This window comes from Rhinopithecus bieti, unplaced genomic scaffold (genome assembly GCF_001698545.2).
Source record: "Rhinopithecus bieti isolate Rb0 unplaced genomic scaffold, ASM169854v2 scaffold_7985, whole genome shotgun sequence".
In the NCBI taxonomy this organism is placed as follows: Eukaryota; Metazoa; Chordata; class Mammalia; order Primates; family Cercopithecidae; genus Rhinopithecus; species Rhinopithecus bieti.
The window spans coordinates 2,092,568-2,108,353 of NW_016805762.1; the positions used below are offsets into that span (position 1 = coordinate 2,092,568).

The 15,786-nt window shown below is 40.3% G+C and overlaps 1 protein-coding gene and 1 pseudogene across 5 annotated transcripts in view; both read left to right on the forward strand.

The window, feature by feature from the left end:
- The window catches only part of LOC108530634 (charged multivesicular body protein 4b pseudogene), a 5,087-nt pseudogene extending 3,499 nt beyond the window's left edge, over positions 1 to 1,588 (forward strand).
- The window catches only part of FBXO34 (F-box protein 34), a 113,438-nt gene that overhangs the window by 60,856 nt on the left and 36,796 nt on the right, over positions 1 to 15,786 (forward strand). The window lies entirely within an intron of this gene.

Genomic DNA, 15,786 nt, shown 5'->3' on the forward strand with positions numbered 1-15,786 from the left:
GGGTTTTTTTTTTTTTAATCAAGTAATCTTTAGTGAGATCCTTTCTTGGGAAGAAGTAGAGGGTTTTTCAAAGACTTTTATGAAAATATTTGCACAAACACATTTTAGCATTTCATGTAATGATACCAAGTGTTCTTTGAGGTTCTAAAAAGAAAAACAATCTAAAATTACCTACTCCTGTCAAAATTTCCAACAGAGGCTATCACTACCATATGTAAATCACATAATCGTTTTTGCTAGTAAAGAGAAAGGAAAATTAACATGCTCTGAGCACTTACTATATGTTAGGCATTTACTATGTATTTTAAAGCAAATCTTCCTAACAACCTTAATAGGTGGGTACTATTATTGTCCAAATATTACAGATGAGAAAACTGGGGCACCAAGAGGCTAGTAAGGTGTTAAGTAACTTAGGACACCAAATAGTAAATGGCAGAACCAGGGTGTGAACCCTAGCAGTCTGACTGCAACATTTGGCGGCGGCGGAGGAGAGGCCTGCGGCGGCAGGGAGCAGCGGGACTGGGAGCGATCTGAGCTGGAGGGGGCAGCGAAGGCTGGCGCGGCGAGCAGCAACCATGTAGGTGTTCCTAGGTGTTCCTGAGGCTGTTCGGGACTGGAGTGGGGTAACGCCGGCAAGGGCGGCCCGACCCCCCAGGAGGCCATCCAGTGGCTGCAGGACACGGAGGAGAGATGTTCAGCAAGAAACAGGAGTTCCTGGAGAAGAAAATCGAGCAGGAGCTGACTGCTGCCAAGAAGCAGGGCACCAAAAACAAGCGCGCGGCCCTCCAGGCACCGAAGCATAAAATGAGGTCTGAGAAGCAGCTGGCACAGATCAGCGGCACATTATCAACCATCGAGTTCCAGTGGCAGGCCCTGGAGAATGCCAACACCAACAACGAGGTGCTCAAGAACATGGGCTGTGCCGCCAACGCCATGAAGACGGCACATGACAACATGAACATCGATAAAGTTGATGAGTTAATGCACGACATTGCTGACCAGCAAGAACTTGCGGAGGAGATTTCAACAGCAATTTCGAAACCTGTAGGGTTTGGAGAGAAGTTTGACGAGGATGAGCTCATGGTGGAATTAAGAACTAGAACAGGAGGAACTAGACAAGAATTTGCTGGAAATCAGTGGACCCGAAACAGTCCCTCTACCAAGTGTTCCCTCTATAGCCCTACCATCAAAACCCGCCAAGAAGAAAGAAGAGGAAGACGACAACATGAAGGATTTGGAGAAGTGGGCTGGGTCCAGCGCGGGCTGAGCCAGGTTTCTGGTGGCCTGCGCAGCGAGCAGGCGTGTGCATGTGCGAGGCAGGCAGGATGGATGTGGTGCAGGCAGGTTCCATCGCTCTCGACTCACTCCAAAGCAGTGGGACCGCATTGCTGCTCGCTCTCTGCATAGCGTGATCTGCACCTGGTGGGACGGGTGGGGACGGATGGAGGAGAGTGACAGTGGGGGGGAAGTGCCTGCTGTTTATAATGTTGAATTTCTGTAAAATAAACTGTTTCCAAATCCAAAGAAAGCAAATTCTAGAGATGTCATGTTGGCTCTAATTACGTTGGTATGTGTCTTTTAAAAAGATATTTTCCCCCCGTAACCACAGTGCCATTATCCCCACCTAACAAAACTGATCTGTTGCCTTAGATTGATCTGAGTCTTAGTATCCTCAGATTCCTTTTTGTTATCTAAAATATTACAATATATTAAATATTGAAAATATTAAAATAGATATATTAAATATTGAAAATATTAAAATATATTCAAGTTTGTGGTTATCATTTTAAATGACCCATTTTCATTTACATACATTTTGTAAATGTTTGACTTTCTAACTTGCTATGGAAATTTCAAACAAAAGTAGGTGGAATCCATATAAGAAACCCCTCATGTACTTATCACCCAGCTTCAACAGTTATCAACCACTCTACTCATGTAGGAGGGGAAATTATCAAATGCCCGTTTGTTTGATGTATTCCCCTCCAACTTCCTCCTCCTGAATTATTCTCAGGCAAATTCCAGAGTGGATATTATTTTATTGGCAGTCTAGTCTGTATCTTTGAAAGGGGGAAAGGATTATTTAAAATGAGTATGTGTGTGTATATTTATATATGGATAAGGATTCTTTAACATGAGTTACATATACATATATAACATGTATATAACTGATGTTAAAGAATCCTTGTCTTTTAAAGATACAGACTATATCTGCATATGTACATATCCACAATACCATTATCACCCCTTCATTCTTTAATATCTTCAAGTATCTAGTATTCACATATCCATTTGTCTCAGATGTCATAGTTATTTTGGTAATGGTTTGAATCAGGATCCATATAAAGTCTCTACCTTGTAGTTGGTTGATAATGACCTTTAAGTCTAACCCTTTAGTCTATAGTCCGTTTTACTACCTCTTGTTGGTAATTTTTTTTTTGTTCAAGAAACCATGTTGTGGCCGGGCGTGGTGGCTCACACCTATAATCCCAGCACTTTGGGAGGCCGAGGTGGGTGGATCACGAGGTCAGGATTTGAGACCAGCCTGGCCAATATGGTGAAACCCCATCTCTACTAAAAAAAAAAATACAAAAATTAGTGGGACCTTGGTGGCACGCATCTGTAGTCCCAGCTGCTCGGGAGGCTGAGGCGGAAGAATCACTTGAATCCAGGAGGCGGAGGTTGCAGTGAGCTGAGATTGTGCCACTGCACTCCAGCCTGGGTGACAGAGCAAGACTCTGTCTCAAAAAAGAAGAAACTATGTTCTAGTGTTTCTCAGAGTCTGGATTTTAATGATTACATCTGTGGCTCAGTTCAACACTTTCTTTCTTATGTCCTCTATTTCCTGTAAATTGGTGATTGAATCTATAGGTATACTTAGTTTTAGAATATATAATATATGCACATAGTAAAATTTAAAACAGTTCAAAAGTCTTTGTAATGAAATGTCGGTCATTTTCCCACACAGTATTTTAGGTATCTTCCCCAGAAGGAATTATTTTGTCTAGAATGAATGATGTCTTTTTATTAAGCTTTATATCCCATTAAGCATACTAAATATTCTTGTAATTTTGAATATACTAAAGTTATTTTGTAAATTTTAGGATTTGATTTAAATGCTACAAAAGCACATGGTGCCAGTCACTATTTAAGGTGTAGCCTTTTATTTTTGGTAAAGGAGAATTTGTAAGGTGAAATGATAGTGAATTAGAAGTTGTAAACCAGATTCCTTGTTACTGCAGTGGACTGATTTTCATATAATGAACAAGGAAAATCAGCTCTGTAGGGCAATGTTAAAAAGAGTCGTTTTGGCTGGGCATGGTGGCTCATGCCTGTACTTTGGGAGGCCGGGATGAGAGGACTGGTTGTCTCCAGAAGTTTGAGACTAGCCTGGGCAATATAGTGAGACCCCCATCTCAACAGAAATTCAGTAATTAGCCATGTGTTGGCATGTGCCTGTAGTCCTAGCTACTTGGGAGGCTGAGGTGGGAGGATCACCTGAGCCTGGAAGGCTCCCATGAACTGTGATTGTGCCACTGCACTCTAGCCTGGGTGACAGTGAGACACTGTCTCAAAAAAATAATAAAAATAAAATAAAAAACAAGAAAAACTTCTTTGTTAACATTATACAGTATCTAGTATTGTTAGTTTTACTTTCTTAAATGTGAAGATAGTGAAGTACCATAGTTTTCTCATCTGTAAAATAAGGGCATTGCTGTATTTATATCGGTGGCCTTTGGTAGGTCTTGAGTGAGAAAGTATTTAGGGAGGAGACTTGAATGTTAATTTCCTTTTCTGTAAGTATGGCCATAATTAATTGTGAAACTCTGCTATTTTCAGTAGAAAGTTTTAGGGACAAGGCACATGGCCAGGAATGTCATGCCCAGTGTAATAGGTTAGGTTGGGATCAAGAACAAGTCTTTCAGAGTGAGCCAGGCAGTATTATCTGAGCCACTTGGTCAGAACAGGTTATGGAACAGTTAGAACAGGTGAGTCATGTCACGTGTACCATACCACAGTCTGCTTTTTCTTGGCTCCCCTCCCCATACTACTCTGGTCCCTGTCTGGCAAATAGTACAGTTCAGAAGATAGGCATTAGATCAGTTTTAAGCATATAGGAAGAATGATAATTGGATTACCAGCAAGGCAGAGCAGCAGATCAGAGGCCATAGGAAACTGGGACCAAATAAGGAGACTCTCCAAAAGATGCAGATGCAGCTCTAGCAGCAAGGAAACACAAACTGGCTGCAAAATTACATGTGTAAAGTCGATTGAGAACAAAAATAAAGCAGCAGTCCTGGCTCCTTAAGTGATAGTTTCTTTTATGAGACCTCAAAACAGTTTACTGATAGGAGTATTCCAACTAAACTTCTAGGTTTGAATAGCAGGACATTACACGGAGGTAATTTTTTGGTATATATTTCTCTTCAGCTATATAGAGATAGGCAGATAGGTAGATTTAGACCTGGGATGACTGTCATCTGTTAGTTTGCCTCGTCTGGCTGTGTAGAAAGTTTGTATGATGTTAGGCAGTTAACAGGATAGAAATTTTTAAATAGCCTTGCTCTCATCAAGTGACTGTGTAGTCTTTTTTTTTTTTTTTTTTTTTAATTGAGGCAGGGTCTCACCATGTTGCCCAGGTTGGTCTGGAATGCCTGGCCTCAAGCAGTCCTCCTGCCTTGGCCTCCCAAAGTGCTAGGATTACTGGTGTGAGCCACTGCACTTGGCCTGTATTATCTTGTTTGGGGGCAGGGAAGTATGGAGATATAGGAGTCTTTTCAAGCCTTTTAAACTCCTTTAGTAGCTATTTTACTCATAGACTCTGTGGCTAGAGTAGGCTTTATAATTAGAAAGTAGTGCTAAGTGCTTACTTACTAGATACAGAAACAAGTTTTATGTTTCCTGGATTTAGAGAAGAATTGGTTAAAGACTAAGAAATTCTGTTTTCTTTGGAAAATCTTTTAAAATCTAATGTAAGTAGTTTTGGGGCAAATGCAGGAAAGAATTAGGGACTTGCTTTTGGTTTGCACTAGATGTGTTTCCTTTTCTTGGTGAATAGTGGAAGTAGTAAAGAGGCTAATAGTTGTCAGGGCTTGTCGGCTAATACGGGATTGAATACTGCTGAGGTGAGCAAGTCTTGTCACCAGTGTTTTGCCCCCTAAAGATCTTTAATTTAGGCAAAGATAGTTTCTCTTCTGGAATAAATTCTGAAAACAGAATAGTATGTTTTAATGTGCATTAATTTCTCTTCACAGGCTTTTTTTTTTTAAGCATGGGCTATTTAAATTTTGAGTACTTCACTGTGTGTTAGCACCATTATAAGAACTGTCAGCTGTGAAAAAAGATGATGCAAGAATGAGCACTCATTTTGATTTGCTTTGAACAAAGTAGACAGGGTGAACCTGCATAATTATAGTATCAGCTGGATACTGTGCTAAGTAATCTAACCCTCATCACAGCTCTATGAAATGTCAGACTCAGAAATAGTGACATGCCCAAGGCCATAGAACTAAGATGTAGCTTCTCTTAGGGCAGAATCCAGGCTTTATAGGAGGAATTAAGATGCTATTTTGCTTTAAAAATTTGGGGAGGAGAGAGTGTCTTATATGTGTGAATGGGTATATCTAAGGTCATGATATAATTTACTAAGTAGACTAGCTTTTATCAAGTATCACAAAGTAGAATTTGGTAGCTAGGACAACTGCCCCCTCCCATTCTTTTTTTTTTTAATAGTTGTAAAGTTTCTGGGAATTTATGGGAACATGCTTTTCTTTCTTTATATTCTTTCTTAAAAAAAAACCCTTAATTTTCTTCCTCATTTTGCTTCCCACTCCCTCTTAATAAAAAGAATAACTTTTGTGAAAGGGAGAATGATGTTGTGAATTCAGCGGATTCAGACAAGCGTCGTGAGTGTGGAGGCCAGGAAGCCATGTGTACCAGGACCATGTTACTGCCTAAGAAGAAATGAGAGAGTCCAGATGCAAGGGAGGTGAATAGAGAGTCAGTTTCAGTTCCCGTTGGTTACTGTGATTTATATGGATCTTCTGGGACTGATGTAAAGAAGAGTTGTTTCACCAGACTTACTGGGAAGCCCTCTGTTTTGTGTCCCTTGTGATAGTGATTTTACATCAGAAATAAGCCATCTGATACGGGGAAATAATAGTGTTTGGATTTATTGCTTAGTTACAGTGACATGTATGCTGTTAAAATGATGAAATTGTTTAGTATGAGTTAGCGTATATCTTAATTCTAATGAAACTAGCTCTAAGTCTATGTTTATGCTTGTGATTTTAGCCTTTACTGTGGTAACCTCATTTCTATCATTAAAAACAGTAAAAACTCTACCATGTATTGAGTGCTGTACTTTTTATGTTAGGAATAGCAGATTATTTTCAGTACTTGAAACACCAGCTCTTCAACTCATTAACGTCATCATGATTATTCTCATCCTTGAAAATCTTTCTCTTTTACTTTTTTAAAAATTTTTAAAATGTTTTGTAGAGACAGGATCGTACTGTGTTGCCCAGGCTGGTATCAAACTCCTGGCCTCAAACAGTCCTCTTCCGCCTCAGAATGCTGGGATTATAGGCATGAGCTGTAGCACCCAGCCAGTCCCCCACCCCGCTTTTCCTTTTTTGAGACAAGGTCTTGCTCTGTCACTCAGGCTGGAGTGCAGTGGCATGATCTTGGCTCATTGCAAGGTCAAACTCCTGGGCTCAGGTGATCCTCTGCCTCAGCCTCTGGAGTAGCTGGGACCACAAGTGCATACCACCGTGTCCTGCTACTTTTTACATTTTTAGTAGAGACGAGGTCTTGCTGTGTTTTCCAGGCTGGTCTCGAACTCCTGGCCTCAAGTGATCCTTCCACCTCAGCCTCCCAAAGTGTTGATTATAGGCTTGAGCCATTGTGCCCAACCCAACCTAGCCCATTTTTATTGTAATAATCTTTCTAGGTTTGGAGCTCTATAAGACAGGTTTGGTTTTTCAAAATCTTTTAAAAAAGATGTATTTAAAATGTATTTTAACCTATTGTGTTTTGTACTTTTGGTGAAAATTATCATAGTCTGTTCCTATTCTTGAGTCTATTAGGGCAGGAGTTGCCGAACTCCCCTTTCAATCACCTTCCCTTTCAGTTTAGTTTGAGCAATAGATTTCTCTCACACCAGCATTTAACCTCAAATAAACATCCTAATTAGTGCATTGGAATTGCAAATGAAAAAGACTATTTCAAAAACGAGTCTTGGCCGGGCCTGGAGGCTCATGCCTATAATCCCAACACTTTGGGAGGTCAAGGTGGGCGGATCACGAGGTCAGGAGATCGAGACCATCCTGGCCAACATGGTGAAACCCTGTCTCTACTAAAATACAAAAAATTAACCTGGCATGGTGGTGCTTGCTTGTAAGTCCCAGCTACTCAGGAGGCTGAGGCAGAGGGGAGTAATCGCTTGAACCCAGGAGGTGGAGGTTGCAGTGAGCTGAGATTGCCCCACTACACTCCAGCCTGGTGACAGAGCAACGGGCGCGGTGCATGGTGGCTGAGTTGAGTGGATCACTTGAGGTCAGGAGTTCGAGACCAGCCTGGGCAACATAGTGAAACCCCATTTCCACCAAAAAATACACCAATTAGCCGGGTGTGATAGTGCATGTCTGTAGTCCCCAGCTACTTGGGAGGCTGAGGCAGAATAGCTTGAACCCAGGAGGCAGAGGTTGTGAGCCGAGATCGTGCCACTGCATTCCTTAAAAAAAAAAAAAAAAAAAAAAAAAAAAAAGCCTTGAAAGAAACCTCTACAATAGGAGTCGTACAGGGGAGGGGAAAGTCAGCAATAAAATTACGTTACAAAATTTTACTGAATCAGCTTCAATAGCAGAATTTTTCCTGATCTGAATTTTATCCCCTATATTTATCCCCGTTACTGCAAGTACTGTATCTATGTGTAAGGCTACATTGATTTGGCTGTGAAGTCGTAATTTATCAATTTTGAGGCTGGGTTTTCATCTCCTTTCTGATTTTTGCCCTGAAGCCTGTCAGCAGAACCACAATGACAAAGTATCACATTTTAAACCTGTGTGGTCTAGTAGTAAAGTAGTTCAATGTTTGATCAACTGAACTTTACATTCTAGCTTAAAGGCCTACTTAAGTATGTATGCATGTATATAATACATAGTCCTCCTCTTTTCCCAATCATTAAAAAAAGAAAAAAAACAATTTGAGTTTATGCTCAGCTCGTAGTAAGCCGTGAAGTTGAGTTATGTGAACACTGAACTTCCAAAAAGTTGCTTAATTGCTTAATGTTTTGGACTTCATTATGATTAGGGAAAATGGAGTCAGGGAAACCATATGGGAGAATAATTTGTTTCCTAAGGAATAAAAGCAGTAGAAACCCACAACAAACTACACATTAGACTTTATGTTGTTACTTGTTGGCTTCATTCAGTTTGCACTTTGTGGAACAAGTGGTTTTCTTTAGAGTCACAATGCTTACATGTTTTTAAAGGTTTCCACTAAAGTCATTTCTACACAGCATAATTTTGAAATTACATGATGTCAAATCCAACATCCAGTGCATATATTTTAACAGATTATACAAGGAAATGGTACGTGGTCTTTCAAACCTTTGTTTAAAAACAGACTGGCTGGGTGTGGTGGCTCACGAGTGTAATCCCAACACTTTGGGAGGCTGAGGGGGCAGATCACTTGAGGTCAGGAGATGAGACCAGCCTGGCCAACATGGTGAAACCCCGTCCCTACTAAAAATACAAAAATTAGCCAGACGTGGTGGCACACGCCTATAATCCCAGCTGCTTGGGAGGCTGAGGCAGGAGAATTAGTTGAACCTGGGAGGTGGAGGTTGCAAGGAGCTGAGATTGCACCACTGCAGTTCAGCCTGGGCCACAAAGTGAGACTCCTTCTCAAAACAAAACAAAACAGGCCATATTTAGGTCTTAGTAAATGGAAACCTTTCTCAAGTAGTGCTTTTCAAATAGTAAAAAATTTTATTGTGTAAAGGAGGAAGGGAACTTAGCATCTGCATTGAAATAATTTTTTCCTATATCCTATTAGTTAATTCTGAGATTGTTTAATATGGTATCCACCCATTTCATTTGGCTGCACCCTTTGCTCTGGTGAAAGCAAGGCTGATTGTTCTGAATTGCTATGTATGTGTGCTTTGGCACAGCATGAAGGTACCCTTCATCCATTGCCATTGTCTTTAAAACAGCTTGCAGTTATGGCTACAAATAAAAGGGTGTGACAGGAGGGCATGACAGATAATGGTTCTTTTCCCGCCCCTCTGTTTAGCAGATCTGCTTTGTACTACTAGCCTTTTGTGCTCTCTGGACTACCTACTATATTTTCTGTATGTTTTTTCTAGTCAACTAAAATGTGTTTGCATGTTTGTCACTGTAACTTGCCTACAGTGGACCTCTTTGAATTCTTTTCGTGGAGGCAGGCAAAATGATGTGTGGGAAAGTGAGTGGCCTTGCTGCTGTTGGCATTTTTTTCCCCCTCTTCTGTGATTAAACACATAAGCTGTTAAATTATTTCGTGTGACTCTTGTCGTCCAAATGTTTATTTACTTCTGTCTGGTTTGAAAATTTGGTTATAATCCCTTTCCTTCACTGCACATCTTTACTGTATAATTTCTTTATAAACCAGTTAGAAAGAATGGCCGTTGGTTTGAGTGTTTAAGTTGCTGAGAGATAACGTACTGACATGAGCAAAGGTTTTTTTGTGTCCTACTTTATTCTAATTTAAAATAACTTTATCAAGTGATGGAGGAAAAAGTAAATATAATGCAGAAATTAGAAAAGTTTCCTTGTTGCTTTAGGAGGTTACCTCTAAATTATATTATTTTTCATGGACACCTTTAAGAGAAGGGGACTGGCATTTAATGACCTTCATGGCAATCTCGTATGACTGTTAGCATTTATTCCCATTTTACTGATTCAGAAATGGAGGATGAAATGGTTTGGCTGTGCCCCCACCCAAATCTCACCTTGAATTGTAATAATCCCCGTGTGTCAAGGGTAGGGCCAGGTGGAGATAATTGAATCATGAGGTCAGGTTTCTCCCATACTGTTCTCCTCGTGGTAGTAAGTCTCACGAGATCTGATGGTTTTATAAATGGGATTCCCCTGCACAAGCTCTCTTGCCTGCTGCTGTGTAAGATGTGACTTTGCACCTCATTCACCTTCTGCTATGATTGTGATTAGTAGTGCGAGAACAGGCTAATATAGAGGGTCAGAGAAAACAAGCATTTTGCATAGAATTGCAGGCATATATCTTATTGCAGGCACATACCTGACTCCAAAGCTAGTTTTTTGTTCTAAACATATTTTTCATTGGAAGAGGCTTATTACTAAAGTCAGTCTGTTTTTCAGGAGATCTACTGGATAGTTTTAAAGATATTTAATGTATGAAATAGTATTTGATGATACTTAAAGTACACTAAGGAAAAAGAATAACTTGTCCAATTTCTCATGTAATTCATTGTCTCGCTGTAGTACTTAACATGGATTTTAAAATTTGGTTTTCATGTTAAGGTTCTTCCATAGTCAGGTTAGTTATTTTTATTTTACAGATGATGAAACTGAGGTGCACATAGAAACTATAATAAATTTTCTTACCTTGAAGTATATTGTTCTTTACTCTCTATTGTAACCGCCAAGTATTGCTAGATTTGAGGTTCAAGATTTTCAGAAGAAAACAGTGGCTTACTGTAAACAATACCCAGTGATTCCTGATTTGGAATCAAGATACTCTAGGCAAGCAATATCATCAAATTCCTCCTTAATTCCCTCACCTTTAAAATGAAGAGTTTGAACCAAGAGATCTCAGTACCTCTTTAAATGCTTGAGAATGATTATGGTTTAAAAGCTTCAGAGGTCTGTGAATTTGAGAAAAAAGTTACTCATTTTTGCTAGTCTCTGACTGAAATGTAGCATTTCTAACCACTGCAGTACTACCAGTACCTGTGATTTTGTCATCAACAGAAATCACAGCTATTTTCTTACTACATTGTAGTTCTTGCAGACATCATGAAAATACCATTTGTGTTGATTACCATTTGGAAATTATGGTAACTAGTAGACCTGTTATTAGAGCTTGTTATTTAATATGTTAAAAAAAACATGTATTTACTTAATATCATTAGTTTTTGAAACTATTTTAACTGTATTTGAATATAATTGGTATTCTGTGTGTGTGTGGGTATACACACTTTTTGCTTCAAAAAAGTATTATAGGAGTTTATAGTCTTTACACACTTCCAGAAGAGTTTATGGAACAAAGTTAAATATTCCTGTGAATACAAAATGGCCAAGGTTTATGTGAAGAAAACTTTCTGGACACTGCTGTTTTTTTTGCAGGAGTGTGGCGGTGTGTGGATGGGGGAGATGTCCCTACAGCAGTGTCTCAGGTTTCCAGAATGATGGGCTATGATTGTGTCACATTCCTCTAGTACAGAGCAAGCTAGATAGAGCAAAATGATGATAAAAATAAATTTATGATTATTTGGATATCCTTTTTGCAAGAATTAAGCTTCTAAACAGTTGTTCCATTTGAGGGGTTAGGAGAAGACCTCTTATTTAAACTTAGATCTGATTTTTTAAGCAGGAGGGCTAGCTTGCCAAGAACAAAAGTTACCCACACAACACATGTACTGCATAAAATTATTTCTGAAACAGAAAATCAGTTGGAAGGCTGCATTACTTTAAAAATATTAGCACATTCACTGCTGAGTTTTTGTGTTTCTCTTTTTTATTTTTTTGCTTGCTTGGCTGTTAGTAATTTACATACTAACTGGTTTTGAGGGAGGAAATGGTAACAAATTCTTCATATTTGTAATAATTAGAAATCCATACAAAACTCAGTAGCTTCATTGTGACACAAAGACTGCTGGAGTTCTGTCCTTTGTTAAGCCTGTTATTCCATTCGTAATGCATTTATCTTTAGATTGGGTAGAGTGGGATTTGCATTGAGTTACAATGAGTTTTCTGATCCTTATCAGTCAGTATTAGGAGTGACTGTTTTTAATAGTGATAATGAGGCAGCTATTCCCAGGAGAAGACTTAGTCACTGGCAGAATTGTCAGAACCCTGAAATAGTTTGGGAAAACTCCGGATGGAAAAAGTAAGCTGTTTCAAAAACAGAACAAAAAACTTGAGTTGCTTTTTTGGGAAGGTTGACATGGGGATGGATGGAGGTAGCAAGAAACCAGATGAACTTCCTTGAAGCCTGTGAGTTATCTAGAATGGACAAGAGATTAGTACTGTTTACCTAAAGTACTGGAGTGTGAACATAAAGGTTTGAATAAGACCAAGTTGGTAATAGCTATTAATGTGGAAGTACATTTGTTCTCTGTGTAAATTGGCAAAATCTAATTTGGCTTTGAGAAAAAGAGAAATGCTAGTAATAGGTTACTTTTGTTGCCAGTTGAGAGAAAAATTCAAGTAGCATTTCATGCCAATAGAGTATTTTACTATTGTTAGAGTGGAAGTGGGGAGTGCTCATGGACCTGCAGGTCACACCACCAAACCAGGGTTTGCTGATTAATAATGAAGACAGGATAATTTTTGGCCTCATTAGGAAGAATGAAGATGAGAAATGTAGACTATGCCTTCAGGTGTGTCTATCCTACCTCAATTTTAAGTGTAAAAGGAATCTTTTAGATTAGGGTTTCTTCATGGCTGCCTGCCTACCAACATAACAAGCTATAAAACCTTGTTTAGTTTTCCTTAAATCCAGAAATGATTTTATACCAAATCCATACAAACCAAATCACTCTTAAGGGAATAAGTGAAAACGTGTATCTGCCTTGGCTGGACTATATCTATCTGCAGATTGCTTCTGTTCTCTTTGCTAAGCAAATTTCTTAAACATCCTGTGATAACCATCATCAAATTTGGAGGTAAATACAAGATGTGTTAGTGTTTTCTTATCTGAACTGTTTTATAAACTCTGACCACACTAACTTTTCTAGCTAGATAAGAGTCAACCTATCACTGCAAGAAAAAAAAAAAAAAATCCAACCTGACATATATAAAGACAAAATAAGAACAAATGCTGTTTGATTGCATTAAAACAATATACTGCATGTTGCAATTTACATACTGTATTAGTCCATTCTCACACTGCTGTAAAAAACTGCCCGAGACTGTAATTTATAAAGGAAAGAGGTTTAATTGACTCACAGTTCCACATGACTTGGAAGGACTCAGAAAACTTAATGGTGGAAGGTGAAGCAGGTACCTTCTTTACAATGTGGCAGGAGGGAGAGGGAACACAGGAGGAACTAGCAGACACTTGCAAAACCATTACATCTTGTGAGAATTCATTCACTATCATGAGAACAGCATGGGGGAAACTGCCCCATGTTTGTTACCTGCACCTGCTCTCTCCCTTGACATGTGGGGATTATGCGGATTATAATTCAAGATGAGAGCTGGGTGGGAACACAAAGCCCAACCATATCATTGTGTTCCTGGCCCCTCCTAATCTCATATCCCTTTCACATTTCAAAGCCAATCATGCCTTCCTAACAGCCCCCCCAAAATCTTAATTCATTCCAGCATTAACTCTGAAGTCCAACTCCAAAGTGTCATGTGAGACGAGGCAAGTCCCTTCTGCCTAGCAGCCTGTAAAATCAAAAGCAAGTTAGTTAGTTCCAAGATATAGTGGATCAGATACAGGCATTGGGTAAATGTTCCTGTTCCAAATGAGAGAAATTAGTCAAAACAAAGGGCCTGCAGGTCCCATGTAAGTCTAAAATCTGGCTGGGCAGTCATTAAATCCTTTTTTTATTTTGTTGTTTGTTTTTTTGAGAGGGAGTTTTGGTCTTGTCGTCCAGGCTGGAGTGCAGTGGTGTAATCTCAGCTCACTGCAACCTCCGCCTCCTGAGTTCAAGTGATTCTCCTGCCTTAGCCTCCCGAGTAGCTGAGATTACAGGTGCCCACCACCACGCCCAGCTAATTATTCATTAAATCTTAAAGTTTTGGCCAGATAATGGTGGCTAACGCCTGTAATCCCAGCACTTTGGGAGGCTGAGGCAGGCAGATCACGAGGTCAGGAGTTCGAGACACGCTTGACCAACATGGTGAAACTCCGTCTCTACTAAAAATACAAAAATTAGCTGGGCGTGGTGGCATGTGCTTGTAATCCCAGCTACTCGGGAGACTGAGTAAGGAGAATCACTTGAACCTGGGAGGCGGAGGTTGCAGTGAGCTGAGATCACGTCTCTGTACTCCAGCCTGGGAGACAGAGTGAGACTCCTGACTCTTGTCTCAAAAAAAGAAGGAAAAAAAAAAAAAAACCTTAAAGTTCCAAAATGATCTCCATGTCTCACATCTATGTCACGCTGATGCAAGATTTAGGCTCCCATGGCCTTGGGCAGCTCCACCCCTGTGGCTCTGCAGGGTACAGCCCCGTTCCCAGAGGCTTTCACAGGTTGGCGTTGAGTATCTGTGGCTTTTCTAGAAGCACGCTGCAAGCTGTCAGTGGCCCTACCATTCTGGGGTCTGGAGGATGGTGGCCCTCTTCTCACAACTCCACTAGGCAGTACCCCAGTGGGGACTCTGTGTGGGGGCTTTGACCCCACATTTCCCTTCCACACTGCCCTAGCAGAGGTTCTCTATGAGGGCTCCACCCTGCAGCAGACTTCTGCCTGATCATCCAGATGTTTCCATACATCCTCTGAAATCTCGACAGAGGTTCTCAAACCTGTTTTTGACTTTTATGCACCCACAGGCCCAATACCATGTGTAAGCTGCCAAGGCTTGAGGCTTGCACCCTCTGAAGCAATGGCCTGAGCTGTACGTTGCCCCATTTTCACCCCAGTGGGGATGCAGGGCACCAAGTCTTGAGACTGCACAAAGCAGCAAGACTGTGGGCCTGGCCCAGGAAACCATTTTTTCTCCTGGGCCTCTAGGCCTGTGATGGGATGGGGCTGCTGTGAAGACCTCTGGCATGCCCTGGAAACATTTTCCCCGTCATCTTGGCAATTAACATTTGGCTTCTTGTTACTTATGCAAATTGTTGTAGTTGGCTTGAATTTCTCCTCAGAAAATGGATTTTTCTTTTCTGTCACATCACCAGGCTGCAAATTTTCCAAACTTTTATGCTTTACTTCCTTTTTAAATATAAGTTCCAATTCCAAACCATCTCTTTGTGAATGCATAGAACTGAATGCTTTTAAGAGCATCCAAGTCACCTCTTAAGCTTTGCTGCTTAAACATTTCTTCCATGAGATACCCTAAATCATCTGTCTCAAGTTCAAAGTTCCATAGATCTCTAAGGTAGGGGCAAAATGTTACCAGTTTCCTTGCTAAAACATAGCAAGAGTCACCTTTATTCCAGTTCCTAATAAGTCCTCCTCTTCATCTGAGACCACCTCATCCTGGACTCCATTGTCCGTATCACTATCAGCATTTTGGTCAGAGCCATTCAGCAAACTTTCCCACATCTTCCTGTCTTCTTCTGAGTCCTCCAAAGTTTCCCACATCTTCCTGTCTTCTTCTGAGTCCTCCAAACTGTTCCAGCCTTTGCCTGTTACCCAGTTCCAAAGTTGCTTCCACATTGTCAGGTATTTTTATAGCGGTGCCCCACTCTTGATATCAATGTACTATATTAGTCTGTTCTCACACTGCTATAAAAAAACTGCCTGAGACTGGGTAATTTATAAAGGAAAGAGGTTTAGTTGACTCACAGTTCCACTTGGCTGGGAGACCACAGGAAACTTACAATCATGGCACAAGGTGAAGAAGCAGACACCTTCTTCACAATGTGGCAGGA